The following is a 19274-nucleotide window of genomic DNA, read 5'->3' as shown; positions in this document are numbered from 1 at the left end:
TGTTCTATCTCCTCAGGGAAAGCTCAGATTTGAAAAAATTGACTGTTTTTTGGGCTTCTCAGACTGTGGGGTACATGAATATAAGTTGGTTTTGCATATCTGAGCTGTGTATCAAAGTTAAGTTTTCTGGCTGAATTGAGTCCTACTGCCTATTCTGAAATGCACTTTGGTCTATCTCCTCAGGGAACGCTCAGACTTGAGAAGTGTGTGTTTTTGGTCTTTTCATACCTTGCGTAACATGAACATGTGTTTCTTTTGCATATCTGAGCTGTATGTCAAAAGTTAAGTTTTCTGGCTGAATTGAGCCCTACTGCCCATTCTGAGATGCAGTTTGTTCTATCTCCTCAGGGAAAGCTCAGATTTGAAAAAATTGACTGTTTTTTGTGATTTTCAGACTGTGGGGTACATGAATATATGTTTGCTTTGAATAATTGAGCTGTGTGTCAAAAGCTAAATTTTCTGGTTGAATTGATTCCTACTGCCTATTCTGAGATACAGATCCTCAGGTAAAGTTCAGACTTGAGAAGTGTGTGTTTTTGGTCTTTTCATACCTTGCGTAACATGAACATGTGTTTCTTTTGCATATCTGAGCTGTATGTCAAAAGTTAAGTTTTCTGGCTGAATTGAGCCCTACTGCCCATTCTGAGATGCACTTTGTTCTATCTCCTCAGGGAAAGCTCAGATTTGAAAAAATTGACTGTTTTTTGGGCTTCTCAGACTGTGGGGTACATGAATATAAGTTGGTTTTGCATATCTGAGCTGTGTATCAAAGTTAAGTTTTCTGGCTGAATTGAGTCCTACTGCCCATTCTGAGATGCACTTTGGTCTATCTCCTCAGGGAAAGCTCAGATTTGAAAAAATTGACTTTTTTGGGCTTCTCAGACTGTGGGGTGCATGAATATATGTTTGTTTTGCATATCTGAGCTCTGTGTCAAAAGTTAAGTTTTCTGGCTGAATTGATTCCTACTGCCTCTTCTGAGATACAGATCCTCAGGTAAAGTTCAGACTTGAGAAGTGTGTGTTTTTGGTCTTTTCATACATTGCGTAACATGAACATGTGTTTCTTTTGCATATCTGAGCTGTGTGTCAAAAGTTAAGTTTTCTGGCTGAATTGAGTCCTACTGCCCATTCTGAGATACAGATCCTCAGGTAAAGTTCAGAGTTGAGAAGTGTGTGTTTTTTGGTCTTTTCATACCTTGCGTAACATGAACATGTGTTTCTTTTGCATATCTGAGCTGTGTGTCAAAAGTTAAGTTTTCTGGCTGAATTGAGCCCTACTGCCCATTCTGAGATGCACTTTGTTCTATCTCCTCAGGGAAAGCTCAGATTTGAAAAAATTGACTGTTTTTTGGGCTTCTCAGACTGTGGGGTACATGAATATAGGTTTGTTTTGCATATCTGAGCTGTGTATCAAAGTTAAGTTTTCTGGCTGAATTGAGGCCTACTGCCCATTCTGAGATGCACTTTGGTCTATCTCCTCAGGGAAAGCTCAGATTTGAAAAAATTGACTGTTTTTTGTGATTTTCAGACTGTGGGGTACATGAATATATGTTTGCTTTGAATAATTGAGCTGTGTGTCAAAAGCTAAATTTTCTGGTTGAATTGATTCCTACTGCCTATTCTGAGATACAGATCCTCAGGTAAAGTTCAGACTTGAGAAGTGTGTGTTTTTGGTCTTTTCATACATTGCGTAACATGAACATGTGTTTCTTTTGCATATCTGAGCTGTGTGTCAAAAGTTAAGTTTTCTGGCTGAATTGAGTCCTACTGCCCATTCTGAGATACAGATCCTCAGGTAAAGTTCAGAGTTGAGAAGTGTGTGTTTTTTGGTCTTTTCATACCTTGCGTAACATGAACATGTGTTTCTTTTGCATATCTGAGCTGTGTGTCAAAAGTTAAGTTTTCTGGCTGAATTGAGCCCTACTGCCCATTCTGAGATGCACTTTGTTCTATCTCCTCAGGGAAAGCTCAGATTTGAAAAAATTGACTGTTTTTTGGGCTTCTCAGACTGTGGGGTACATGAATATAGGTTTGTTTTGCATATCTGAGCTGTGTATCAAAGTTAAGTTTTCTGGCTGAATTGAGGCCTACTGCCCATTCTGAGATGCACTTTGGTCTATCTCCTCAGGGAAAGCTCAGATTTGAAAAAATTGACTGTTTTTTGTGATTTTCAGACTGTGGGGTACATGAATATATGTTTGCTTTGAATAATTGAGCTGTGTGTCAAAAGCTAAATTTTCTGGTTGAATTGATTCCTACTGCCTATTCTGAGATACAGATCCTCAGGTAAAGTTCAGACTTGAGAAGTGTGTGTTTTTGGTCTTTTCATACCTTGCGTAACATGAACATGTGTTTCTTTCGCATATCTGAGCTGTATGTCAAAAGTTAAGTTTTCTGGCTGAATTGAGCCCTACTGCCCATTCTGAGATGCAGTTTGTTCTATCTCCTCAGGGAAAGCTCAGATTTGAAAAAATTGACTGTTTTTTGGGCTTCTCAGACTGTGGGGTACATGAATATAAGTTGGTTTTGCATATCTGAGCTGTGTATCAAAGTTAAGTTTTCTGGCTGAATTGAGTCCTACTGCCTATTCTGAAATGCACTTTGGTCTATCTCCTCAGGGAACGCTCAGACTTGAGAAGTGTGTGTTTTTGGTCTTTTCATACCTTGCGTAACATGAACATGTGTTTCTTTTGCATATCTGAGCTGTATGTCAAAAGTTAAGTTTTCTGGCTGAATTGAGCCCTACTGCCCATTCTGAGATGCAGTTTGTTCTATCTCCTCAGGGAAAGCTCAGATTTGAAAAAATTGACTGTTTTTTGTGATTTTCAGACTGTGGGGTACATGAATATATGTTTGCTTTGAATAATTGAGCTGTGTGTCAAAAGCTAAATTTTCTGGTTGAATTGATTCCTACTGCCTATTCTGAGATACAGATCCTCAGGTAAAGTTCAGACTTGAGAAGTGTGTGTTTTTGGTCTTTTCATACCTTGCGTAACATGAACATGTGTTTCTTTTGCATATCTGAGCTGTATGTCAAAAGTTAAGTTTTCTGGCTGAATTGAGCCCTACTGCCCATTCTGAGATGCACTTTGTTCTATCTCCTCAGGGAAAGCTCAGATTTGAAAAAATTGACTGTTTTTTGGGCTTCTCAGACTGTGGGGTACATGAATATAAGTTGGTTTTGCATATCTGAGCTGTGTATCAAAGTTAAGTTTTCTGGCTGAATTGAGTCCTACTGCCCATTCTGAGATGCACTTTGGTCTATCTCCTCAGGGAAAGCTCAGATTTGAAAAAATTGACTTTTTTGGGCTTCTCAGACTGTGGGGTGCATGAATATATGTTTGTTTTGCATATCTGAGCTCTGTGTCAAAAGTTAAGTTTTCTGGCTGAATTGATTCCTACTGCCTATTCTGAGATACAGATCCTCAGGTAAAGTTCAGACTTGAGAAGTGTGTGTTTTTGGTCTTTTCATACATTGCGTAACATGAACATGTGTTTCTTTTGCATATCTGAGCTGTGTGTCAAAAGTTAAGTTTTCTGGCTGAATTGAGTCCTACTGCCCATTCTGAGATACAGATCCTCAGGTAAAGTTCAGAGTTGAGAAGTGTGTGTTTTTTGGTCTTTTCATACCTTGCGTAACATGAACATGTGTTTCTTTTGCATATCTGAGCTGTGTGTCAAAAGTTAAGTTTTCTGGCTGAATTGAGCCCTACTGCCCATTCTGAGATGCACTTTGTTCTATCTCCTCAGGGAAAGCTCAGATTTGAAAAAATTGACTGTTTTTTGGGCTTCTCAGACTGTGGGGTACATGAATATAGGTTTGTTTTGCATATCTGAGCTGTGTATCAAAGTTAAGTTTTCTGGCTGAATTGAGGCCTACTGCCCATTCTGAGATGCACTTTGGTCTATCTCCTCAGGGAAAGCTCAGATTTGAAAAAATTGACTGTTTTTTGTGATTTTCAGACTGTGGGGTACATGAATATATGTTTGCTTTGAATAATTGAGCTGTGTGTCAAAAGCTAAATTTTCTGGTTGAATTGATTCCTACTGCCTATTTTGAGATACAGATCCTCAGGTAAAGTTCAGACTTGAGAAGTGTGTGTTTTTGGTCTTTTCATACTTTGCGTAACATGAACATGTGTTTCTTTTGCATATCTGAGCTGTGTGTCAAAAGTTAAGTTTTCTGGCTGAATTGAGCCCTACTGCCCATTCTGAGATGCAGTTTGTTCTATCTCCTCAGGGAAAGCTCAGATTTGAAAAAATTGACTTTTTTTTGGGCTTCTCAGACTGTGGGGTACATGAATATATGTTTGTTTTGCATATCTGAGCTCTGTGTCAAAAGTTAAGTTTTCTGGCTGAATTGAGTCCTACTGCCTATTCTGAAATGCACTTTGGTCTATCTCCTCAGGGAACGCTCAGATTTGAGAATTGTGTGTTTTGGGGATTTTCAGACTGTTGGGTGCATGAATATACTTTTGTTTTGCATATCTGAGCTGTGTGTCAAAAGTTAAGTTTTCTGGCTGAATTGAGGCCTACTTCCCATTTTGAGATGCACTTTGGTCTATCTCCTCAGGGAAAGCTCAGATTTGAAACAATTGACTGTTTTTTGGGCTTCTCAGACTGTAGGGTACATGAATATAGGTTTGTTTAGCATATCTGAGCTGTGTGTCCAAAGTTAAATTTTCTGGTTGAATTGAGTCCTACTGCCTATTCTGAGATACAGATCCTCAGGTAAAGTAGAGATTTGAGAATTGTGTGTTTTTGGTCTTTTCATACTTTGCGTAACATGAACATGTGTTTCTTTTGCATATCTGAGCTGTGTGTCAAAAGTTAAGTTTTCTGGCTGAATTGAGTCCTACTGCCCATTCTGAGATACAGATCCTCAGGTAAAGTTCAGACTTGAGAAGTGTGTGTTTTTGGTCTTTTCATACCTTGCGTAACATGAACATGTGTTTCTTTTGCATATCTGAGCTGTGTGTCAAAAGTTAAGTTTTCTGGCTGAATTGAGGCCTACTTCCCATTTTGAGATGCACTTTGGTCTATCTCCTCAGGGAAAGCTCAGATTTGAAAAAATTGACTTTTTTGGGCTTCTCAGACTGTGGGGTACATGAATATATGTTTGCTTTGCATATCTGAGCTCTGTGTCAAAAGTTAAGTTTTCTGGCTGAATTGATTCCTACTGCCTATTCTGAGATACAGATCCTCAGGTAAAGTTCAGACTTGAGAAGTGTGTGTTTTTGGTCTTTTCATACATTGCGTAACATGAACATGTGTTTCTTTTGCATATCTGAGCTGTGTGTCAAAAGTTAAGTTTTCTGGCTGAATTGAGCCCTATTGCCCATTCTGAGATGCACTTTGTTCTATCTCCTCAGGGAAAGCTCAGATTTGAAAAAATTGACTGTTTTTTGGGCTTCTCAGACTGTGGGGTACATGAATATAGGTTTGTTTTGCATATCTGAGCTGTGTATCAAAGTTAAGTTTTCTGGCTGAATTGAGGCCTACTGCCCATTCTGAGATGCACTTTGGTCTATCTCCTCAGGGAAAGCTCAGATTTGAAAAAATTGACTGTTTTTTGTGATTTTCAGACTGTGGGGTACATGAATATATGTTTGCTTTGAATAATTGAGCTGTGTGTCAAAAGCTAAATTTTCTGGTTGAATTGATTCCTACTGCCTATTCTGAGATACAGATCCTCAGGTAAAGTTCAGACTTGAGAAGTGTGTGTTTTTGGTCTTTTCATACCTTGCGTAACATGAACATGTGTTTCTTTTGCATATCTGAGCTGTATGTCAAAAGTTAAGTTTTCTGGCTGAATTGAGCCCTACTGCCCATTCTGAGATGCAGTTTGTTCTATCTCCTCAGGGAAAGCTCAGATTTGAAAAAATTGACTTTTTTTTGGGCTTCTCAGACTGTGGGGTACATGAATATATGTTTGTTTTGCATATCTGAGCTCTGTGTCAAAAGTTAAGTTTTCTGGCTGAATTGAGTCCTACTGCCTATTCTGAAATGCACTTTGGTCTATCTCCTCAGGGAACGCTCAGATTTGAGAATTGTGTGTTTTGGGGATTTTCAGACTGTTGGGTGCATGAATATACTTTTGTTTTGCATATCTGAGCTGTGTGTCAAAAGTTAAGTTTTCTGGCTGAATTGAGGCCTACTTCCCATTTTGAGATGCACTTTGGTCTATCTCCTCAGGGAAAGCTCAGATTTGAAACAATTGACTGTTTTTTGGGCTTCTCAGACTGTAGGGTACATGAATATAGGTTTGTTTAGCATATCTGAGCTGTGTGTCCAAAGTTAAATTTTCTGGTTGAATTGAGTCCTACTGCCTATTCTGAGATACAGATCCTCAGGTAAAGAAGAGATTTGAGAATTGTGTGTTTTTGGTGTTTTCATACTTTGCGTAACATGAACATGTGTTTCTTTTGCATATCTGAGCTGTGTGTCAAAAGTTAAGTTTTCTGGCTGAATTGAGCCCTACTGCCCATTCTGAGATGCACTTTGTTCTATCTCCTCAGGGAAAGCTCAGATTTGAAAAAATTGACTGTTTTTTGGGCTTCTCAGACTGTGGGGTACATGAATATAGGTTTGTTTTGCATATCTGAGCTGTGTATCAAAGTTAAGTTTTCTGGCTGAATTGAGGCCTACTGCCCATTCTGAGATGCACTTTGGTCTATCTCCTCAGGGAAAGCTCAGATTTGAAAAAATTGACTGTTTTTTGTGATTTTCAGACTGTGGGGTACATGAATATATGTTTGCTTTGAATAATTGAGCTGTGTGTCAAAAGCTAAATTTTCTGGTTGAATTGATTCCTACTGCCTATTCTGAGATACAGATCCTCAGGTAAAGTTCAGACTTGAGAAGTGTGTGTTTTTGGTCTTTTCATACCTTGCGTAACATGAACATGTGTTTCTTTTGCATATCTGAGCTGTATGTCAAAAGTTAAGTTTTCTGGCTGAATTGAGCCCTACTGCCCATTCTGAGATGCACTTTGTTCTATCTCCTCAGGGAAAGCTCAGATTTGAAAAAATTGACTGTTTTTTGGGCTTCTCAGACTGTGGGGTACATGAATATAAGTTGGTTTTGCATATCTGAGCTGTGTATCAAAGTTAAGTTTTCTGGCTGAATTGAGTCCTACTGCCCATTCTGAGATGCACTTTGGTCTATCTCCTCAGGGAAAGCTCAGATTTGAAAAAATTGACTTTTTTGGGCTTCTCAGACTGTGGGGTGCATGAATATATGTTTGTTTTCCATATCTGAGCTTTGTGTCAAAAGTTAAGTTTTCTGGCTGAATTGATTCCTACTGCCTATTCTAAGATACAGATCCTCAGGTAAAGTTCAGACTTGAGAAGTGTGTGTTTTTGGTCTTTTCATACCTTGCGTAACATGAACATGTGTTTCTTTTGCATATCTGAGCTGTATGTCAAAAGTTAAGTTTTCTGGCTGAATTGAGCCCTACTGCCCATTCTGAGATGCAGTTTGTTCTATCTCCTCAGGGAAAGCTCAGATTTGAAAAAATTGACTGTTTTTTGGGCTTCTCAGACTGTGGGGTACATGAATATAAGTTGGTTTTGCATATCTGAGCTGTGTATCAAAGTTAAGTTTTCTGGCTGAATTGAGTCCTACTGCCTATTCTGAAATGCACTTTGGTCTATCTCCTCAGGGAACGCTCAGACTTGAGAAGTGTGTGTTTTTGGTCTTTTCATACCTTGCGTAACATGAACATGTGTTTCTTTTGCATATCTGAGCTGTATGTCAAAAGTTAAGTTTTCTGGCTGAATTGAGCCCTACTGCCCATTCTGAGATGCAGTTTGTTCTATCTCCTCAGGGAAAGCTCAGATTTGAAAAAATTGACTGTTTTTTGTGATTTTCAGACTGTGGGGTACATGAATATATGTTTGCTTTGAATAATTGAGCTGTGTGTCAAAAGCTAAATTTTCTGGTTGAATTGATTCCTACTGCCTATTCTGAGATACAGATCCTCAGGTAAAGTTCAGACTTGAGAAGTGTGTGTTTTTGGTCTTTTCATACCTTGCGTAACATGAACATGTGTTTCTTTTGCATATCTGAGCTGTATGTCAAAAGTTAAGTTTTCTGGCTGAATTGAGCCCTACTGCCCATTCTGAGATGCACTTTGTTCTATCTCGTCAGGGAAAGCTCAGATTTGAAAAAATTGACTGTTTTTTGGGCTTCTCAGACTGTGGGGTACATGAATATAAGTTGGTTTTGCATATCTGAGCTGTGTATCAAAGTTAAGTTTTCTGGCTGAATTGAGTCCTACTGCCCATTCTGAGATGCACTTTGGTCTATCTCCTCAGGGAAAGCTCAGATTTGAAAAAAATGGCAGTTTTTTGGGCTTCTCAGACTGTGGGGTGCATGAATATATGTTTGTTTTCCATATCTGAGCTTTGTGTCAAAAGTTAAGTTTTCTGGCTGAATTGATTCCTACTGCCTATTCTAAGATACAGATCCTCAGGTAAAGTTCAGACTTGAGAAGTGTGTGTTTTTGGTCTTTTCATACATTGCGTAACATGAACATGTGTTTCTTTTCCATATCTGAGCTGTGTGTCAAAAGTTAAGTTTTCTGGCTGAATTGAGTCCTACTGCCCATTCTGAGATACAGATCCTCAGGTAAAGTTCAGAGTTGAGAAGTGTGTGTTTTTTGGTCTTTTCATACCTTGCGTAACATGAACATGTGTTTCTTTTGCATATCTGAGCTGTGTGTCAAAAGTTAAGTTTTCTGGCTGAATTGAGCCCTACTGCCCATTCTGAGATGCACTTTGTTCTATCTCCTCAGGGAAAGCTCAGATTTGAAAAAATTGACTGTTTTTTGGGCTTCTCAGACTGTGGGGTACATGAATATAGGTTTGTTTTGCATATCTGAGCTGTGTATCAAAGTTAAGTTTTCTGGCTGAATTGAGGCCTACTGCCCATTCTGAGATGCACTTTGGTCTATCTCCTCAGGGAAAGCTCAGATTTGAAAAAATTGACTGTTTTTTGTGATTTTCAGACTGTGGGGTACATGAATATATGTTTGCTTTGAATAATTGAGCTGTGTGTCAAAAGCTAAATTTTCTGGTTGAATTGATTCCTACTGCCTATTCTGAGATACAGATCCTCAGGTAAAGTTCAGACTTGAGAAGTGTGTGTTTTTGGTCTTTTCATACCTTGCGTAACATGAACATGTGTTTCTTTTGCATATCTGAGCTGTATGTCAAAAGTTAAGTTTTCTGGCTGAATTGAGCCCTACTGCCCATTCTGAGATGCACTTTGTTCTATCTCGTCAGGGAAAGCTCAGATTTGAAAAAATTGACTGTTTTTTGGGCTTCTCAGACTGTGGGGTACATGAATATAAGTTGGTTTTGCATATCTGAGCTGTGTATCAAAGTTAAGTTTTCTGGCTGAATTGAGTCCTACTGCCCATTCTGAGATGCACTTTGGTCTATCTCCTCAGGGAAAGCTCAGATTTGAAAAAATTGACTTTTTTGGGCTTCTCAGACTGTGGGGTGCATGAATATATGTTTGTTTTCCATATCTGAGCTTTGTGTCAAAAGTTAAGTTTTCTGGCTGAATTGATTCCTACTGCCTATTCTAAGATACAGATCCTCAGGTAAAGTTCAGACTTGAGAAGTGTGTGTTTTTTGTCTTTTCATACATTGCGTAACATGAACATGTGTTTCTTTTCCATATCTGAGCTGTGTGTCAAAAGTTAAGTTTTCTGGCTGAATTGAGTCCTACTGCCCATTCTGAGATACAGATCCTCAGGTAAAGTTCAGAGTTGAGAAGTGTGTGTTTTTTGGTCTTTTCATACCTTGCGTAACATGAACATGTGTTTCTTTTGCATATCTGAGCTGTGTGTCAAAAGTTAAGTTTTCTGGCTGAATTGAGCCCTACTGCCCATTCTGAGATGCACTTTGTTCTATCTCCTCAGGGAAAGCTCAGATTTGAAAAAATTGACTGTTTTTTGGGCTTCTCAGACTGTGGGGTACATGAATATAGGTTTGTTTTGCATATCTGAGCTGTGTATCAAAGTTAAGTTTTCTGGCTGAATTGAGGCCTACTGCCCATTCTGAGATGCACTTTGGTCTATCTCCTCAGGGAAAGCTCAGATTTGAAAAAATTGACTGTTTTTTGTGATTTTCAGACTGTGGGGTACATGAATATATGTTTGCTTTGAATAATTGAGCTGTGTGTCAAAAGCTAAATTTTCTGGTTGAATTGATTCCTACTGCCTATTCTGTGATACAGATCCTCAGGTAAAGTTCAGACTTGAGAAGTGTGTGTTTTTGGTCTTTTCATACCTTGCGTAACATGAACATGTGTTTCTTTTGCATATCTGAGCTGTATGTCAAAAGTTAAGTTTTCTGGCTGAATTGAGCCCTACTGCCCATTCTGAGATGCACTTTGTTCTATCTCCTCAGGGAAAGCTCAGATTTGAAAAAATTGACTGTTTTTTGGGCTTCTCAGACTGTGGGGTACATGAATATATGTTTGTTTTGCATATCTGAGCTCTGTGTCAAAAGTTAAGTTTTCTGGCTGAATTGAGTCCTACTGCCTATTCTGAAATGCACTTTGGTCTATCTCCTCAGGGAACGCTCAGATTTGAGAATTGTGTGTTTTGGGGATTTTCAGACTGTTGGGTGCATGAATATACTTTTGTTTTGCATATCTGAGCTGTGTGTCAAAAGTTAAGTTTTCTGGCTGAATTGAGGCCTACTTCCCATTTTGAGATGCACTTTGGTCTATCTCCTCAGGGAAAGCTCAGATTTGAAACAATTGACTGTTTTTTGGGCTTCTCAGACTGTAGGGTACATGAATATAGGTTTGTTTAGCATATCTGAGCTGTGTGTCCAAAGTTAAATTTTCTGGTTGAATTGAGTCCTACTGCCTATTCTGAGATACAGATCCTCAGGTAAAGTAGAGATTTGAGAATTGTGTGTTTTTGGTCTTTTCATACTTTGCGTAACATGAACATGTGTTTCTTTTGCATATCTGAGCTGTGTGTCAAAAGTTAAGTTTTCTGGCTGAATTGAGTCCTACTGCCCATTCTGAGATACAGATCCTCAGGTAAAGTTCAGACTTGAGAAGTGTGTGTTTTTGGTCTTTTCATACCTTGCGTAACATGAACATGTGTTTCTTTTGCATATCTGAGCTGTGTGTCAAAAGTTAAGTTTTCTGGCTGAATTGAGGCCTACTTCCCATTTTGAGATGCACTTTGGTCTATCTCCTCAGGGAAAGCTCAGATTTGAAAAAATTGACTTTTTTGGGCTTCTCAGACTGTGGGGTACATGAATATATGTTTGCTTTGCATATCTGAGCTCTGTGTCAAAAGTTAAGTTTTCTGGCTGAATTGATTCCTACTGCCTATTCTGAGATACAGATCCTCAGGTAAAGTTCAGACTTGAGAAGTGTGTGTTTTTGGTCTTTTCATACATTGCGTAACATGAACATGTGTTTCTTTTGCATATCTGAGCTGTGTGTCAAAAGTTAAGTTTTCTGGCTGAATTGAGCCCTATTGCCCATTCTGAGATGCACTTTGTTCTATCTCCTCAGGGAAAGCTCAGATTTGAAAAAATTGACTGTTTTTTGTGATTTTCAGACTGTGGGGTACATGAATATAGGTTTGTTTTGCATATCTGAGCTGTGTATCAAAGTTAAGTTTTCTGGCTGAATTGAGGCCTACTGCCCATTCTGAGATGCACTTTGGTCTATCTCCTCAGGGAAAGCTCAGATTTGAAAAAATTGACTGTTTTTTGTGATTTTCAGACTGTGGGGTACATGAATATATGTTTGCTTTGAATAATTGAGCTGTGTGTCAAAAGCTAAATTTTCTGGTTGAATTGATTCCTACTGCCTATTCTGAGATACAGATCCTCAGGTAAAGTTCAGACTTGAGAAGTGTGTGTTTTTGGTCTTTTCATACCTTGCGTAACATGAACATGTGTTTCTTTTGCATATCTGAGCTGTGTGTCAAAAGTTAAGTTTTCTGGCTGAATTGAGGCCTACTTCCCATTTTGAGATGCACTTTGGTCTATCTCCTCAGGGAAAGCTCAGATTTGAAAAAATTGACTTTTTTGGGCTTCTCAGACTGTGGGGTACATGAATATATGTTTGCTTTGCATATCTGAGCTCTGTGTCAAAAGTTAAGTTTTCTGGCTGAATTGATTCCTACTGCCTATTCTGAGATACAGATCCTCAGGTAAAGTTCAGACTTGAGAAGTGTGTGTTTTTGGTCTTTTCATACATTGCGTAACATGAACATGTGTTTCTTTTGCATATCTGAGCTGTGTGTCAAAAGTTAAGTTTTCTGGCTGAATTGAGCCCTATTGCCCATTCTGAGATGCACTTTGTTCTATCTCCTCAGGGAAAGCTCAGATTTGAAAAAATTGACTGTTTTTTGTGATTTTCAGACTGTGGGGTACATGAATATAGGTTTGTTTTGCATATCTGAGCTGTGTATCAAAGTTAAGTTTTCTGGCTGAATTGAGGCCTACTGCCCATTCTGAGATGCACTTTGGTCTATCTCCTCAGGGAAAGCTCAGATTTGAAAAAATTGACTGTTTTTTGTGATTTTCAGACTGTGGGGTACATGAATATATGTTTGCTTTGAATAATTGAGCTGTGTGTCAAAAGCTAAATTTTCTGGTTGAATTGATTCCTACTGCCTATTCTGAGATACAGATCCTCAGGTAAAGTTCAGACTTGAGAAGTGTGTGTTTTTGGTCTTTTCATACCTTGCGTAACATGAACATGTGTTTCTTTTGCATATCTGAGCTGTATGTCAAAAGTTAAGTTTTCTGGCTGAATTGAGCCCTACTGCCCATTCTGAGATGCAGTTTGTTCTATCTCCTCAGGGAAAGCTCAGATTTGAAAAAATTGACTTTTTTTTGGGCTTCTCAGACTGTGGGGTACATGAATATATGTTTGTTTTGCATATCTGAGCTCTGTGTCAAAAGTTAAGTTTTCTGGCTGAATTGAGTCCTACTGCCTATTCTGAAATGCACTTTGGTCTATCTCCTCAGGGAACGCTCAGATTTGAGAATTGTGTGTTTTGGGGATTTTCAGACTGTTGGGTGCATGAATATACTTTTGTTTTGCATATCTGAGCTGTGTGTCAAAAGTTAAGTTTTCTGGCTGAATTGAGGCCTACTTCCCATTTTGAGATGCACTTTGGTCTATCTCCTCAGGGAAAGCTCAGATTTGAAACAATTGACTGTTTTTTGGGCTTCTCAGACTGTAGGGTACATGAATATAGGTTTGTTTAGCATATCTGAGCTGTGTGTCCAAAGTTAAATTTTCTGGTTGAATTGAGTCCTACTGCCTATTCTGAGATACAGATCCTCAGGTAAAGTAGAGATTTGAGAATTGTGTGTTTTTGGTCTTTTCATACTTTGCGTAACATGAACATGTGTTTCTTTTGCATATCTGAGCTGTGTGTCAAAAGTTAAGTTTTCTGGCTGAATTGAGTCCTACTGCCCATTCTGAGATACAGATCCTCAGGTAAAGTTCAGACTTGAGAAGTGTGTGTTTTTGGTCTTTTCATACCTTGCGTAACATGAACATGTGTTTCTTTTGCATATCTGAGCTGTGTGTCAAAAGTTAAGTTTTCTGGCTGAATTGAGGCCTACTTCCCATTTTGAGATGCACTTTGGTCTATCTCCTCAGGGAAAGCTCAGATTTGAAAAAATTGACTTTTTTGGGCTTCTCAGACTGTGGGGTACATGAATATATGTTTGCTTTGCATATCTGAGCTCTGTGTCAAAAGTTAAGTTTTCTGGCTGAATTGATTCCTACTGCCTATTCTGAGATACAGATCCTCAGGTAAAGTTCAGACTTGAGAAGTGTGTGTTTTTGGTCTTTTCATACATTGCGTAACATGAACATGTGTTTCTTTTGCATATCTGAGCTGTGTGTCAAAAGTTAAGTTTTCTGGCTGAATTGAGCCCTATTGCCCATTCTGAGATGCACTTTGTTCTATCTCCTCAGGGAAAGCTCAGATTTGAAAAAATTGACTGTTTTTTGGGCTTCTCAGACTGTGGGGTACATGAATATAGGTTTGTTTTGCATATCTGAGCTGTGTATCAAAGTTAAGTTTTCTGGCTGAATTGAGGCCTACTGCCCATTCTGAGATGCACTTTGGTCTATCTCCTCAGGGAAAGCTCAGATTTGAAAAAATTGACTGTTTTTTGTGATTTTCAGACTGTGGGGTACATGAATATATGTTTGCTTTGAATAATTGAGCTGTGTGTCAAAAGCTAAATTTTCTGGTTGAATTGATTCCTACTGCCTATTCTGAGATACAGATCCTCAGGTAAAGTTCAGACTTGAGAAGTGTGTGTTTTTGGTCTTTTCATACCTTGCGTAACATGAACATGTGTTTGTTTTGCATATCTGAGCTCTGTGTCAAAAGTTAAGTTTTCTGGCTGAATTGAGTCCTACTGCCTATTCTGAAATGCACTTTGGTCTATCTCCTCAGGGAACGCTCAGATTTGAGAATTGTGTGTTTTGGGGATTTTCAGACTGTTGGGTGCATGAATATACTTTTGTTTTGCATATCTGAGCTGTGTGTCAAAAGTTAAGTTTTCTGGCTGAATTGAGGCCTACTTCCCATTTTGAGATGCACTTTGGTCTATCTCCTCAGGGAAAGCTCAGATTTGAAACAATTGACTGTTTTTTGGGCTTCTCAGACTGTAGGGTACATGAATATAGGTTTGTTTAGCATATCTGAGCTGTGTGTCAAAAGTTAAGTTTTCTGGCTGAATTGAGTCCTACTGCCCATTCTGAGATACAGATTCTCAGGTAAAGTTCAGACTTGAGAAGTGTGTGTTTTTGGTCTTTTCATACCTTGCGTAACATGAACATGTGTTTCTTTTGCATATCTGAGCTGTGTTTCAAAAGTTAAGTTTTCTGGCTGAATTGAGGCCTACTTCCCATTTTGAGATGCACTTTGGTCTATCTCCTCAGGGAAAGCTCAGATTTGAAAAAATTGACTTTTTTGGGCTTCTCAGACTGTGGGTTACATGAATATATGTTTGCTTTGCATATCTGAGCTCTGTGTCAAAAGTTAAGTTTTCTGGCTGAATTGATTCCTACTGCCTATTCTGAGATACAGATCCTCAGGTAAAGTTCAGACTTGAGAAGTGTGTGTTTTTGGTCTTTTCATACATTGCGTAACATGAACATGTGTTTCTTTTGCATATCTGAGCTCTGTGTCAAAAGTTAAGTTTTCTGGCTGAATTCAGTCCTACTGCCTATTCTGAAATGCACTTTGGTCTATCTCCTCAGGGAACGCTCAGATTTGAGAATTGTGTGTTTTGGGGATTTTCAGACTGTTGAGTGCATGAATATACTTTTGTTTTGCATATCTGAGCTGTATGTCAAAAGTTAAGTTTTCTGGCTGAATTGAGGCCTACTTCCCATTTTGAGATGCACTTTGGTCTATCTCCTCAGGGAAAGCTCAGATTTGAAACAATTGACTGTTTTTTGGGCTTCTCAGCCTGTAGGGTACATGAATATAGGTTTGTTTTGCATATCTGAGCTGTGTGTAAAAAGTTAAATTTTCTGATTGAATTGAGTCCTACTGCCTATTCTGAGATACAGATCCTCAGGTAAAGTAGAGATTTGAGAATTGTGTGTTTTTGGTCTTTTCATACTTTGCATAACATGAACATGTCTTTCTTTTGCATATCTGAGCTGTGTGTCAAAAGTTAAGTTTTCTGGCTGAATTGAGTCCTACTGCCCATTCTGAGATACAGATCCTCAGGTAAAGTTCAGACTTGAGAAGTGTGTGTTTTTGGTCTTTTCATACCTTGCGTAACATGAACATGTGTTTCTTTTGCATATCTGAGCTGTGTGTCAAAAGTTAAGTTTTCTGGCTGAATTGAGGCCTACTTCCCATTTTGAGATGCACTTTGGTCTATCTCCTCAGGGAAAGCTCAGATTTGAAAAAATTGACTTTTTTGGGCTTCTCAGACTGTGGGGTACATGAATATATGTTTGCTTTGCATATCTGAGCTTTGTGTCAAAAGTTAAGTTTTCTGGCTGAATTGATTCCTACTGCCTATTCTGAGATACAGATCCTCAGGTAAAGTTCAGACTTGAGAAGTGTGTGTTTTTGGTCTTTTCATACATTGCGTAACATGAACATGTGTTTCTTTTGCATATCTGAGCTGTGTGTCAAAAGTTAAGTTTTCTGGCTGAATTGAGCCCTATTGCCCATTCTGAGATGCACTTTGTTCTATCTCCTCAGGGAAAGCTCAGATTTGAAAAAATTGACTGTTTTTTGGGCTTCTCAGACTGTGGGGTACATGAATATAGGTTTGTTTTGCATATCTGAGCTGTGTGTCAAAAATAATGTTTTCTAGCTGAATTGACCCCTACTGCCCATTTTGAGATGCACTTTGGTCTATCTCCTCAGGGAAAGCTCAGATTTGAAAAAATTGACTGTTTTTTGGGCTTCTCAGACTGTGGGGTACATGAATATAGGTTTGTTTTGCGTATCTGAGCTGTGTATCAAAGTTAAATTCTCTGGTTGAATTGATTCCTACTGCCTATTCTGAGATACAGATCCTCAGGTACAGTAGAGATTTGAGAATTGTGTGTTTTTGCTGTTTTCATACTTTTCGTAACATGAACATGTGTTTGTTTGGAAATCTGAGCTTGGGTCAAAAGTTAAGTTTTCTGGCTGAATTGAGGCCTACTGGCCATTCTGAGATGCACTTTGGTCTATCTCCTCAGGGAAAGCTCAGATTTGAAAAAAATGGCAGTTTTTTGGGCTTCTCAGACTGTGGGGTACATGAATATAGGTTTGTTTTGCATATCTGAGCTGTGTATCAAAGTTAAGTTTTCTGGCTGAATTGATTCCTACTGCCTATTCTGAGATACAGATCCTCAGGTAAAGTTCAGACTTGAGAAGTGTGTGTTTTTGGTCTTTTCATACATTGCGTAACATGAACATGTGTTTCTTTTGCATATCTGAGCTGTGTGTCAAAAGTTAAGTTTTCTGGCTGAATTGAGTCCTACTGCCCATTCTGAGATACAGATCCTCAGGTAAAGTTCAGAGTTGAGAAGTGTGTGTTTTTTGGTCTTTTCATACCTTGCGTAACATGAACATGTGTTTCTTTTGCATATCTGAGCTGTGTGTCAAAAGTTAAGTTTTCTGGCTGAATTGAGCCCTACTGCCCATTCTGAGATGCACTTTGTTCTATCTCCTCAGGGAAAGCTCAGATTTGAAAAAATTGACTGTTTTTTGGGCTTCTCAGACTGTGGGGTACATGAATATAGGTTTGTTTTGCATATCTGAGCTGTGTATCAAAGTTAAGTTTTCTGGCTGAATTGAGGCCTACTGCCCATTCTGAGATGCACTTTGGTCTATCTCCTCAGGGAAAGCTCAGATTTGAAAAAATTGACTGTTTTTTGTGATTTTCAGACTGTGGGGTACATGAATATATGTTTGCTTTGAATAATTGAGCTGTGTGTCAAAAGCTAAATTTTCTGGTTGAATTGATTCCTACTGCCTATTCTGAGATACAGATCCTCAGGTAAAGTTCAGACTTGAGAAGTGTGTGTTTTTGGTCTTTTCATACCTTGCGTAACATGAACATGTGTTTCTTTTGCATATCTGAGCTGTATGTCAAAAGTTAAGTTTTCTGGCTGAATTGAGCCCTACTGCCCATTCTGAGATGCAGTTTGTTCTATCTCCTCAGGGAAAGCTCAGATTTGAAAAAATTGACTGTTTTTTGGGCTTCTCAGACTGTGGGGTACATGAATATATGTTTGTTTTGCATATCTGAGCTCTGTGTCAAAAGTTAAGTTTTCTGGCTGAATTGAGTCCTACTGCCTATTCTGAAATGCACTTTGGTCTATCTCCTCAGGGAACGCTCAGATTTGAGAATTGTGTGTTTTGGGGATTTTCAGACTGTTGGGTGCATGAATATACTTTTGTTTTGCATATCTGAGCTGTGTGTCAAAAGTTAAGTTTTCTGGCTGAATTGAGGCCTACTTCCCATTTTGAGATGCACTTTGGTCTATCTCCTCAGGGAAAGCTCAGATTTGAAAAAAATGGCAGTTTTTTGGGCTTCTCAGACTGTGGGGTACATGAATATAGGTTTGTTTTGCATATCTGAGCTGTGTATCAAAGTTAAGTTTTCTGGCTGAATTGATTCCTACTGCCTATTCTGAGATACAGATCCTCAGGTAAAGTTCAGACTTGAGAAGTGTGTGTTTTTGGTCTTTTCATACATTGCGTAACATGAACATGTGTTTCTTTTGCATATCTGAGCTGTGTGTCAAAAGTTAAGTTTTCTGGCTGAATTGAGTCCTACTGCCCATTCTGAGATACAGATCCTCAGGTAAAGTTCAGAGTTGAGAAGTGTGTGTTTTTTGGTCTTTTCATACCTTGCGTAACATGAACATGTGTTTCTTTTGCATATCTGAGCTGTGTGTCAAAAGTTAAGTTTTCTGGCTGAATTGAGCCCTACTGCCCATTCTGAGATGCACTTTGTTCTATCTCCTCAGGGAAAGCTCAGATTTGAAAAAATTGACTGTTTTTTGGGCTTCTCAGACTGTGGGGTACATGAATATAGGTTTGTTTTGCATATCTGAGCTGTGTATCAAAGTTAAGTTTTCTGGCTGAATTGAGGCCTACTGCCCATTCTGAGATGCACTTTGGTCTATCTCCTCAGGGAAAGCTCAGATTTGAAAAAATTGACTGTTTTTTGTGATTTTCAGACTGTGGGGTACATGAATATATGTTTGCTTTGAATAATTGAGCTGTGTGTCAAAAGCTAAATTTTCTGGTTGAATTGATTCCTACTGCCTATTCTGAGATACAGATCCTCAGGTAAAGTTCAGACTTGAGAAGTGTGTGTTTTTGGTCTTTTCATACCTTGCGTAACATGAACATGTGTTTCTTTTGCATATCTGAGCTGTATGTCAAAAGTTAAGTTTTCTGGCTGAATTGAGCCCTACTGCCCATTCTGAGATGCAGTTTGTTCTATCTCCTCAGGGAAAGCTCAGATTTGAAAAAATTGACTGTTTTTTGGGCTTCTCAGACTGTGGGGTACATGAATATATGTTTGTTTTGCATATCTGAGCTCTGTGTCAAAAGTTAAGTTTTCTGGCTGAATTGAGTCCTACTGCCTATTCTGAAATGCACTTTGGTCTATCTCCTCAGGGAACGCTCAGATTTGAGAATTGTGTGTTTTGGGGATTTTCAGACTGTTGGGTGCATGAATATACTTTTGTTTTGCATATCTGAGCTGTGTGTCAAAAGT

This window comes from Pantherophis guttatus, chromosome 18 (genome assembly GCF_059756535.1).
Source record: "Pantherophis guttatus breed Tessera chromosome 18, ASM5975653v1, whole genome shotgun sequence".
Taxonomy (NCBI): domain Eukaryota; kingdom Metazoa; phylum Chordata; class Lepidosauria; order Squamata; family Colubridae; genus Pantherophis; species Pantherophis guttatus.
This window is presented reverse-complemented; position numbering follows the sequence as displayed.